The sequence below is a fragment of the Mytilus trossulus genome, chromosome 2 (assembly GCF_036588685.1).
Source record: "Mytilus trossulus isolate FHL-02 chromosome 2, PNRI_Mtr1.1.1.hap1, whole genome shotgun sequence".
NCBI lineage: Eukaryota > Metazoa > Mollusca > Bivalvia > Mytilida > Mytilidae > Mytilus > Mytilus trossulus.
This window is the reverse complement of record NC_086374.1, coordinates 4,643,782-4,656,353: the sequence shown is the minus strand read 5'-3', so window position 1 is coordinate 4,656,353 and position 12,572 is coordinate 4,643,782. Positions and strand designations below refer to the sequence as shown.

At 33.1% G+C, this 12,572-nt stretch overlaps 1 long non-coding RNA gene across 1 annotated transcript in view; it reads left to right on the top strand.

The window, feature by feature from the left end:
* LOC134706327 (uncharacterized) overlaps window positions 1–12,572 on the top strand; it is a 259,296-nt gene that overhangs the window by 146,911 nt on the left and 99,813 nt on the right. The window lies entirely within an intron of this gene.

The window sequence follows — 12,572 nt, the reverse complement described above, 5'->3', positions numbered from 1 at the left end:
TGACAAATTTTACCTATTTTTTTTCCTTTTGGACTATTGTCATGAAAACTGTAACAGATAAACAGAAACATTAATAGCAAATATGAACAGTAAAGACAAAATCTACAAATAAAACAACAAGACAGGAATAGTCGTACAACTCTTCAATGGAATTATTGCCCTTTATGACAAGTTTTTGGCTAATATTGTAAAAACTATAGAGGATCTGTAGACTCTTGTAAGGGCAAAATTTATCAGCAATGAAAGTTCAGGAAACGACTCAAAATTTAAAGAAATCCTTAGTTGACTCTTTATAAGTATGATTGCCATTAAATTTTTACTTATACTCCTGCACTACCTTATAAAGAGATCTTGCCAAAATTATTTTACACTGTAAATCATTATCATAATGCTTTCATATACATGTATATCTTTTATCACAATAATTTATTTTTGACGATCAATGCTTTTATCATTTTGTCTCAACTATCCTATGTGTAGCATCAACACAGAATATAGGTACCCCTGAAGTAGGGAAAAGCAAAAAGTATTTATTCCCCATATAGTAAAAAATATTCGCTGTTTAATTTATCTGCTTTATTTACACAAATTTCTCTCTGAAAACAATAGTTGGAATATGATTTAACGTCAAATGAATAGTTGAAGGATAAATGTGTAACTTGTCAGAGGCTTCTTTGAACAGATACCACACCTGAAGTTTAAAGAGAGAGAAAGCCTCATTTGTGTTTTCCCACAACTTAAAGAGTACCTATATCAGTGGTAATGCTACTCACTATATCAGTGGTAATGCTACACACTATATCAGTGGTAATGCTACTCACTATATCAGTGGTAATGCTACTCACTATATCAGTGGTAATGCTACACACTATATCAGTGGTAATGCTACTCACTATATCAGTGGTAATGCTACAAACTATATCAGTGGTAATGCTACTCACTATATCAGTGGTAATGCTACACACTGTTGCATATAATTTATATCTATATATATAATTGATGGAATCTATATATCAACAAATCTCTGACACAAAACATAAACTTTACTGCAGGCATTGGGAAGTTACCTAACTTACCTCTCACTGCAGTCATTGGGAAGTTACCTAACTTACCTCTTACTGCAGACATTGGTAAGTTACCTAACTTACCTCTTACTGCATGCATTGGTAAGTTACCTAACTTACCTCTCACTGCAGTCATTGGGAAGTTACCTAACTTACCTCTTACTGCATGCATTGGTAAGTTACATAACTTACCTCTTACTGCAGTCATTGGGAAGTTACCTAACTTACCTCTCACTGCAGTCATTGGGAAGTTACCTAACTTACCTCTCACTGCAGTCATTTGGAAGTTACCTAACTTACCTCTTACTGCAGTCATTGGGAAGTTACCTAACTTACCTCTTACTGCAGTCATTGGGAAGTTACCTAACTTACCTCTTACTGCAGTCATTGGGAAGTTACCTAACTTACCTCTCACTGCAGTCATTGGGAAGTTACCTAACTTACCTCTCACTGCAGTCATTTGGAAGTTACCTAACTTACCTCTTACTGCAGTCATTGGGAAGTTACCTAACTTACCTCTTACTGCAGACATTGGTAAGTTACATAACTTACCTCTTACTGCAGTCATTGGGAAGTTACCTAACTTACCTCTCACTGCAGTCATTGGGAAGTTACCTAACTTACCTCTTACTGCAGTCATTGGGAAGTTACCTAACTTACCTCTTACTGCAGACATTGGGAAGTTACCTAACTTACCTCTTACTGCAGTCATTGGGAAGTTACCTAACTTACCTCTTACTGCAGTCATTGGGAAGTTACCTAACTTACCTCTCACTGCAGTCATTGGGAAGTTACCTAACTTACCTCTCACTGCAGTCATTTGGAAGTTACCTAACTTACCTCTTACTGCAGTCATTGGGAAGTTACCTAACTTACCTCTTACTGCATGCATTGGTAAGTTACCTAACTTACCTCTCACTGCAGTCATTGGGAAGTTACCTAACTTACCTCTTACTGCAGGCATTGGGAAGTTACCTAACTTACCTCTTACAGCAGGCATTGGGAAGTTACCTAACTTACCTCTTACAGCAACTTAATAAAAAAAGTACAGGAATAATCATAAAACTTAGTAGAGAGACTGTTTTATTGAAGTTAAATTCCTTTTGGAATGTAAAAAATATTGAAAATAAAAAAAAAATGTCATCACCTTTTATTTCAAATTTAAATGAATGAAAAATATATCTTTAGTTAACAGCTGTATCATTGAGATGAATTTAAAAATCAGTGTTGATTGCATATTTGGTCAGGAGTTAAGCCTTTAGAAATCTAAACAAAAAGACAAATCAACTTAAAAAGTGCTCTAGCACCTATTGTTTCTTTACAAGTTAACTGAAAAATAAAATAGGAAACAACATCCTTCATGAATTTGAAAATCAGTGCTAATTGATTATTTTAATGGCAGTTGTTCTCTATGAAATTTAAGTGATAGATAAGTGGAGCAGTCTTGTTTCTTAGGTGATTCTAAAGATACTGTGTTTTATTATTTTTCACTTTTTCCTTTTTACAATGCACCAATGCTTCTTACCTATTAGTTTCACAATTGACTTTCTTTACCAGAGATACTGACACCTTAATAGATATTTTAACACATACATCATTACATATTTTACTACAACAAAGACCAAATATACTCATTTCATTTAACTTTAATTCTAACTTTTATATTACTTTATTTAGTCCCCTGCCAAATATTTTCTTAATCAACAAACAGTATTTTTATGATTATGTAAATATTTTTGTTGTGCCATATATTTTTTAATCAATGTCTATGATAATTAGTTTTATAATGCCATGTTAAAGTTGAGATTTTTCTCACATGGCAAATGATCACCTTGTATAAATATATTTAATGAATGATGCATCTTTCACATAAAAGTATTAGTGAGTGCAGAAACATTATGTATTCTACAATGAAATCAACCTATTTCTTTGAATTCCTTTTTATATCCGTTGTCTCTAATTCAAATTTCATAAAGGGACTGCAACCTAAAATGATATTTTTTTTTTCTTTAACTCAGATATTTATGTGCTTTTCCATAGAATTCATATGTATACCAATTTTCTTTTAACAGTTTGGACTAAGCTCTCACTGTTATAAAATATAGTGTTGTCTCAGTGTATTTATATTTTCTATTCTGTCTTGTAGTACTTAGGTTTTCAATTGAGATGTGTTAAATTCATATTTTTTACTCTGATCTTTTTCTTCAAATTTGGAAAAGATTTTTTTACTCAGTTTGATTGATGATATTTTTGCTTTTTTGTTGAAGATATAATTTGCTGTGATTATCAAATAATTGTTTTCAATTCTAGTCAAGAAGATGTCCTTTATTTTTGTCCATACAGAGTTGGCGCCAATTTCCTCTTTTTCTCTTGTGAGAACAATGTCAGAAAGATGTTTAAATCTATATATGATTATTTCAGGGTCTATTTGATATACTTAAAACATCACCAATTTTATGACACATTTCAATAAAATCTAAATTTTATTCAGCCCTACATATTGCTGTTGACAAAAAATTCAAGATTTTACATTGATTTGTAAAATTTTGAGTAAAAGGACATCTTCAATAAAATATTATCAAAATGTGTGGGTGTTTCCTATACAACTTTGTTTTTAATCTTTATTGTACAGCTTTAGGCATTTATTATTTTAAAAATAGGCTAAAATGTTATTGAAATATTAATAAAAGAACTGAATTAAAGTAAGAAATAAATCACTTTTATAAAATGGACCTATTGTGAAATAAATAGAAGGAGTTGATTGAGTTCTTACGGTTAAAAATTCAAGCTAATATATACATTAACATAAAAATAAAACTTTATTATCTTAACCCTTACCATGCGGAATTGTTTTTAGAAAATGTCTAGTAGGTCATCAGGTGCAAAAAGCGTCAATTTTGCCGATTTTTCATCCTCTCTCTTGACCCAGAAGACCCAGGGATGCTGGTAAAGGTATCCAGCTGTAGCCTGCATGCAGAGTGGACCATAGTTAACCAATTGAACCTAACAGTTGTTAGGTAGGAGTGAATCTGATCTTGGTTCAGCAGTCTACAGAAGGTCGTTTGGACCAAAAATACTGAATTTCACGATTTTTGCTGATTTTTGACTTAAAAGGGATCCAAAACCGGAAATAGTTGTTTCCTATACATATTTTAATAATAATATTGATCAGTAGTTATATGGCCGTGGGTTTGCACTATTTTTGCAAGTTTTATGCCTCTGAACGTCTTGTGTAAGATACAGATGTGAAGCCCACCTCTCCAGAAAACCGAGTTTTAACCAATTTAAATTTAAAAAGTCTGTATTTGTGCTCAAAATGCTACTGATACATGAGAAACGTGAATATGGATAACCTCAGGTTGACGGAACATGCATAACTTTTTAAAATAAGTATCATAAAGTGGACTTCTAAAAGTATGGAAAGCCATTGGAGCCAAATAACGATTATTAGGGTATGCCCGTCACATGACGGTCACTACATGGTCAGAGTTAAGTGATTAAAACTTTAAGTCACCAATACTGCAACACAATTTTAATGATTGTTATGTTAAGTTTATTGTATAATTTGAATGAAACTTGTTATGATAGAAAAATCTAACCTATTAAATAAAATTATTTTTTTTATTTGCTGACTTTCTTTTTACTGCCCAACATACTTTAGTTTGTCACAAGGAGAAGAGATGGTATTGACCGATGTTTCATTTAAATAATGGTATTGCTAATGATGTAAACATGCTTAGCTACATGTAAGGGTGTGAATTATTTTTGAAGACATTTTACTTATAACATCTGATGATTCATGATGAAAATGGTTAGGGTAATGATGTATACTTTTTATACGACCGCAGTTATTGTTGTTATATATGTCTCAATCAGAAAAAGATGTTGGTTTTAATTATGAGAGTCGCATAAAGTGTTTTAAAACTTGTTTCTCTAATTCTTCTTCAATTTATCCTTTTCTGCACCCATTGTATAAAAAAATAAAAAAAACAATCAACGTGTGGTTCATTTGATCTCAGTTCATCTCAGTTCTTCATTGGTTAAAATCCGATTATGATGTCGAATTTTCTTGCTTTCCTCTGAATTTCCTATTGTGACGGTATGAAAAAAGGTGACCATGCCTGATGACGTCACATAGAAAGAACACATTTTTTGCAGATCATTCGAAAAAAAATAAGTTTGCCTGCATAATGTAAGAAAATCATCAGAGAAACAGATTCTACCACCAAATCTCTTGTAATAGGATATTTATCCACTCTTGGCAGTTAAAATTTGAATATTTAAAACGCCTGGGCAAGCCTCGCGTTTTAAATTTGAAAATTTAACTGTCTTGAGTGGATAAATATCGTATTACACTCGATGCAGTGGCAGAATCTATATTTATTGATGACCTGTTCAGATGATGTACACATCGTTATGCCATACAACTTGTTTGCAGATGACCCATTCTAATGGTAGTTTTTATACGACTGCAAAAATTGCAAAAATTTTGGTCGTATATTGGTATCACTTTGGTGTTGTCGTCGTCCAAAGTCATTTTGTTTTCGCACTCTATAATCATTAAGCACTACAACTAGTTGAGTGATGACCAATTCATATAATCGTTATGCACTACAACTAGTTGACTGATGACCCATTTATATGGTGATTTTGGTTATGATGTTCACATCGAAATGCCCTGCAACTAGTTGACTGATTACTCATTTATTTGGTTGTTTTGGTTATGATGTGCATGCCAACGTTATGCACTACAACTAGTTGAGTGATGACCCATTTATATAATCGTTATGTACTAAAACTAGTTGACTGATGACCGATTTATATAATCGTTATGCACTACAACTAGTTGACTGATGACCCATTTATATGGTGATTTTGGTTATGATGTTCACATCGAAATGCCCTGCAACTAGTTGACTGATTACTCATTTATTTGGTTGTTTTGGTTATGATGTGCATGCCAACGTTATGCACTACAACTAGTTGAGTGATGACCCATTTATATAATCGTTATGTACTAAAACTAGTTGACTGATGACCGATTTATATAATCGTTATGCACTACAACTAGTTGACTGATGACCGATTTATATAATCGTTATGCGCTACAACTAATTAACTGATGACCAATTCATATAATCGTTATGCAACTCAAATAGTTGAGTGATGACCCATTTATAAGGTGATTTTTGTTATGATGTTCACACCGAAATACCCTGCAACTAGTTGAATGATTACCCATTTATTTGGTGTTTTGGTTATGATGTTCATGGACATAGTTATGCACTACAACTAGTTGACTGATGACCGATTTATATAATCGTTATGCCCTACAACTAGTTGACTGATGATGGTTTTGATTATGAGGTCCACATCGAAATGCCCTGCAACTAGTTGACTGATAACCCATTTATTTGGTTGTTTTGGTTATGAAGTTCATATAATAATTATGCACTACAACTAGTTGAGTGATGACCCATTTATATGGTGATTTTGATTATGATGTTCACATCGAAATGCCCTGCAACTAGTTGACTGATTATCAATTTATTTGGTTGTTTAGGTTATGATGTTCATACCATCGAAATGCCCTTCAACTAGTTGTCTGATGACACATTTATATAATCGTTATACACTACAACTATTTTACTGATGACCTATTTATATGGTGATTGTGATTATGATGTCCACATCGTAAAGCCATACAACTTGTTCAGTAATGACCTATTTTTATAATCGTTATGCCCTACAACTAGATGACTGATGACCTTTAAATATAAACGTTATACACTACAACTTGTTGAATGATGACCCATTTATATGTCAGTTTTGATTATGATGTTCACATCGTAATGCCATACAAGTAGTTGTCTGATGACCCATTTCTATGGTGGTTTTGTTAATGATGTTCACATTATTATGCCATGCAACTTGTTGATTGATGATCCATTTATATTGTGGATTTGGTTATGATGTCTACATCGTAATGTCATACAACTTGTTGATTGATGATCCATCTATATGGTGGTTTTGGTTATGATGTCTACATCGAAATGCCATACAAATTATTGATTGATTATTCATTTATATGGTTGTTTAGGTTATGATGCCTACATCGTAATGTCAAACAACTTGTTGATTGATGATCCATTTATATGGTTGTTTAGGCTATGATGCCTACATCGTTATGTCATACAACTTGTTGATTGATGATCCATGTATATGGTTGTTAAGGCAATGATGCCTACACTGTAATGCCATACAACTTGTTGATTGATGATCCATTTTTATGGTGGTTTTGGTTATGATGTCCATATCGAAATGCTATACTACTTGTTGATTGATGATCCATTTATATGGTTGTTTAGGTTATGCTGTCTACATCGTAATGCCATACTACTTGTTGAATGGTGATCCATTTATATGGTGGTTTTGGTTTATATGATGACTACATCGTAATGCCATACAACTTGTTGATTGATGATCCATTTATATGGTTGTTTTGGTTATGATGTTCACATGGTAATGTCATACAACTTGTTGATTGATGATCCGTTTATATGGTTGTTTTGGTTATGATGACTACATCGTAATGTCATACAACTTGTTGATTGATGATCCATTTATATGGTTGTTTTGAGTATGAGGTTCGCATCGTAATGCCATACAACTAGTTGTCTTATGAACCATTTATATGGGGGTTTTGGTTATGATAGATATAGGAAGATGTGGTGTGAGTGCCAATGAGACAACTCTCCATCCAAATAACAATTTAAAAATTAAACCATTATAGGTTAAAGTACGGCCTTCAACACCTACAACTTGTTGATTGATGATCCATTTATATGGTTGTTTAGGCTATGATGCCTACATCGTAATGTCATAAAACTTGTTGATTGATGATCCATGTATATTTTTTACTAAATTCTTTCATAGATACAAAGATTTGATTAGTAAATTTGGCTATACCTGTAGAAAGCTTATTAAAAATGGTATTTCTCATCCTAAATTTTATGGTAATATTGTACTTAAAGCGAGGAAATCACTATGTGATCCTTGTACACTCATCGAACCTTTAAACAAACTTATAAGTAAGGGTTATCGTACCAATATTGTAATTAGATCTCTGAATATAGTTCACATTGGCACTAATATTGATTTTGTCATTAGCAAATTAAAACATAACTAAATTTCATTATCTTTTGAGGCGAGATGTATAGGGGACACAGCCACGTTAACTTTTATTTCTATAGAAGTCGCTCTTCGCTATACTACAACCTGTCGATACATTTATTTTTGGCATTGCACAAGTCATGTCTTCTTTGACTATTAATGACGTTAAAATACTAAATCCCTGTGATGTGTTTTAGTCGATTTTAGTCTCTGATGCATGATTTTTTACTATCAATTGGTTTTGGCTTTTAACTAGCTGTCAGTAACTGCGAGTACTCTCAAATCGTATTTTCTTGTTAATTCGACCTGTTGATACTGTTTATAATGCTTTTTTGTAATTTTTTATTTATATGGATCTTGTCTGTATACCAGCTTTGATTATTTGTAATATCTTCAATTTTTCACTTATTCTTACAACATTTGTATAAACTTCAAGATTATAAAAAAACGGTTTTTTTCTAAAGTGAACATTGATTGGTTAAATATTTCTCAGTGTGTTTGAATTTGTTTGTTAGCCTTTTGGTCATGAATGTTTGTCTCTAATATCTAATTAACTTTGCATTTGTATTCAGATATCGCAGATCAAATTTATTCGTTCATTGTGTAATCATACGTTTTTTTATTGAGTTAAGTCTGCCAATTGATATTTTATCGTATGTTTATCTATGTTGTGATGTTATGCTATTGTTTCAGAAAAAGGGAGAAGGTTTGGGCCCATTAAAACGTTTAATCCCGCTGCAAATGTTTGCACCTGTCCTAAGTCAGGAATCTGATGTACAGTAGTTGTCGTTTGTTTATGTAATATATACGTGTTTCTCGTTTCTCGTTTTGTTTATATAGATTAGACCGTTGGTTTTCCCGTTTGAATGGTTTTACACTAGTAATTTTGGGGCCCTTTATAGCTTGTTGTTCGGTGTGAGCCAAGGCTCCGTGTTGAAGGCCGTACTTTAACCTATAATGGTTTAATTTTTAAATTGTTATTTGGATGGAGATTTGTCTTATTGGCACTCACACCACATCTTCCTATATCTATATATGGTGGTTTAGGCTATGATACCTACATCGTAATGTCATACAACTTGTTGATTGATGATCCATTTATATGGTGGTTTAGGCTATGATGCCTACATTGTATTCACGGATTTGGCTATACTTTTTGGACCTTTTGGATTATATTATAGCTCTTCATCTTTAATATAAGCTTTGGATTTCAAATATTTTGGCCACGAGCATCACTGAAGAGACATGTATTGTCGAAATGCGCATCTGGTGCAAGAAAATTGTTACCGTTAATTTAATTGTAATGCCATGCATTTTGTTGATTGATTGATGATCCATTTATATGGTTGTTTTGGTTATGATGTTTACATCGTAATGCCATACAACTTGTTGATTGGTGATTTATTTATATGGTTGTTTTGGTTATGATGTTTACATCGTAATGCCATACAACTTGTTGATTGGTGATCTATTTATATGGTTGTTTTGGTTATGATGTCTACATCGTAATGCCATACAACTTGTTGATTGATGATCCGTTTATATGGTTGTTTTGGTTATGATGTCTACATTTTAATGCCATACAACTTGTTGATTGATGATCCATTTATATGGTTGTTTTGGTTATGATGTTTACATCGTAATGTCATACAACTTGTTGATTGGTGATCTATTTATATGGTTGTTTAGGCTATGATGCCTACATCGTAATGCCATACAACTTGTTGATTGATGATCCGTTTATATGGTTGTTTTGGTTATGAGGTCTACATCGTAATGCCATACTACTTGTTGAATGGTGATCCATTTATATGGTGGTTTTGGTTATGATGACTACATCGTAATGCCATACAACTTGTTGATTGATGATCCATTTATATGGTTGTTTTGGTTATGATGTTCACATGGTAATGTCATACAACTTGTTGATTGATGATCCGTTTATATGGTTTGTTTTGGTTATGATGACTACATCGTAATGTCATACAACTTGTTGATTGATGATCCGTTTATATGGTTGTTTAGGCTATGATGCCTACATCGTTATGTCATACAACTTGTTGATTGGTGATCCATGTATATGGTTGTTAAGGCAATGATGCCTACACTGTAATGCCATACAACTTGTTGATTGATTGATGATCCATTTATATTGTTGTTTTTGTTATGATGTCTTCATCGTAATGCCATACAACTTGTTGATTGATGATCCATTTTTATGGTGGTTTTTGTTATGATGTCTTCATCGTAATGCCAAAAAACTTGTTGATTGATGATCCATTTATATGGTTGTTTTGGTTATGGTGTCTCCATCGTAATGGCATACACCTTTGTTGATTAATGACCCATTTATATGGTTGTTTTGGTATGATGTTAAACAGCTTGTTTACAGATGACTCAATCAGATGAAAACTATGATGATGATGTACACATTGTGATGCCATATAACTTGTTGATAGGAGATACATATATATACCGACTAGTTTTACTACACAACATACTACGGTTTGTTACAAGATGAAGCCATGGTTTTGACAGATAATTCATTAAGATAAGGGCGTGTTATGATGTGAACATAGTATTGCTCTACAATGTGTTAGTAGATGGCCCATTCAGATGATGATTTTGATGGCATGGCCTTTTTAACTTTTTTTTTATTCGAGCGTCACTGATGACTTTTATGTAGACGAAACGCGCGTCTGGCGTATATACAAAATTTTGTCCTGATATCTATGATAAGTTCATATACACATCGTAATGTCGTACAACTTGTTGAAAGATGCTCCATTCAAATTGTGTTTTTGATAGTTATTTACAAATTGTAATGCAATTTAACTTTGCTGACAGACGATGCATTCATATTTTATGAGGACATTTGGCATTATGATGTAGACATGGTATTTTCATTAACCTTTGCTGAAAGAGGATCTAATATTATAGTAATTGCTAATTTTGTTATGTCGTAATATGTTGCAATTTTTTTTTTTCGACAAATGAATCCCTTTTATAAATATAATTGTGATGTAGACATGGTATGTAGTGGTGATAAGATTTATCAGATGATACATCGTGATGATGGGATATGTGGTACCTTTGATAACTATTTACACCACTGGGTTATGCCACTGCTGGTGGACGTTTCATCCCCGAAGGTATCACCAGCCCAGTAGTCAGCACTTCCGAATCGGTGTTTGACATGAATATCAATTATGTGGTCATTTTTATAAATTTCCTGTTACAAAACTTTTAATTTTTCGAAAAACTAAAGAGTTTCTTATTTGGGGAATTTTGGGTTCTCAATACTCTTAAACTTTGTACTTGTTTGGCTTTACAACAATTTTGATCTGAGCGTCACTAATGAGTCTTATGTAGACGAAAAGCGCGTCTGGCGTATAAAATTATAATCCTGGTATATTTGATAACTAGTTGGTCGTTTGCTTGCATATGATGTTATCTTTTTGTATGCAAGTCCTGGTCGCGACGAAGGAGGCATTTACCCATGCCCATCTGTTTTCTACGTCCGTACATATACACTCATACCAAAATTTGTTTCAGTGCTCTGATTTTATTTTGCCTCACACAAATGTTAGAGAGACTAAAAATACCAGAGGGACATTCAAACTCATATAATGGTTTAATTTTTAAATTGTTATTTGGATGGAGAGTTGTCTCATTGGCACTCACACCACATCTTCCTATATCTATCATAAGCTGAAAATATACTGCCAACGCCATGAATAAAAGGAAAAGGACAAACAGACAAACAATAATACACAAATCACAACATAGAGAAGTAAACTGATCAACACGAACCCCACCAAATATTGGAGATGATCTCAGGTGCTCTAGAAGGGTTGGCAGATCCTGCTCCACATGTTACACCCGTCGTGTTGCCCTTGTTATTTCAAACCCGGTAATAAGTCTTATTTAGTAGGTCACATACTAAAAAAAAAAGACAGGATTGTAGTAACGACTTGAGGCACACATCAGTTATCATCTCAGAATTTCTGTAAAACGGATATTCCATAACGGTCAACCAACTCGTGATGTTGTCCTTACAATTTACAAAGGTATGATTTCAACTTCACCACTTTGAAGTCTTATTTTAATAGCTTCCTTGAGAGCAGAACTCTCTATCGAAGACATCCTAATAGGAAATACAACCCTAATCATCGTATCATCCGGGAGACATATACTCCATATGCAGTTGCTGACGGAATGTTGCTGCAAAGAAATCAAATTTGGAAGCTTAAACCACGTCTTATGTCGTTAAGTTTCGCATAACCCTCGTTATCGATTTCTAGATTTAATTCAAGACATAAGGCAGACTTTGCA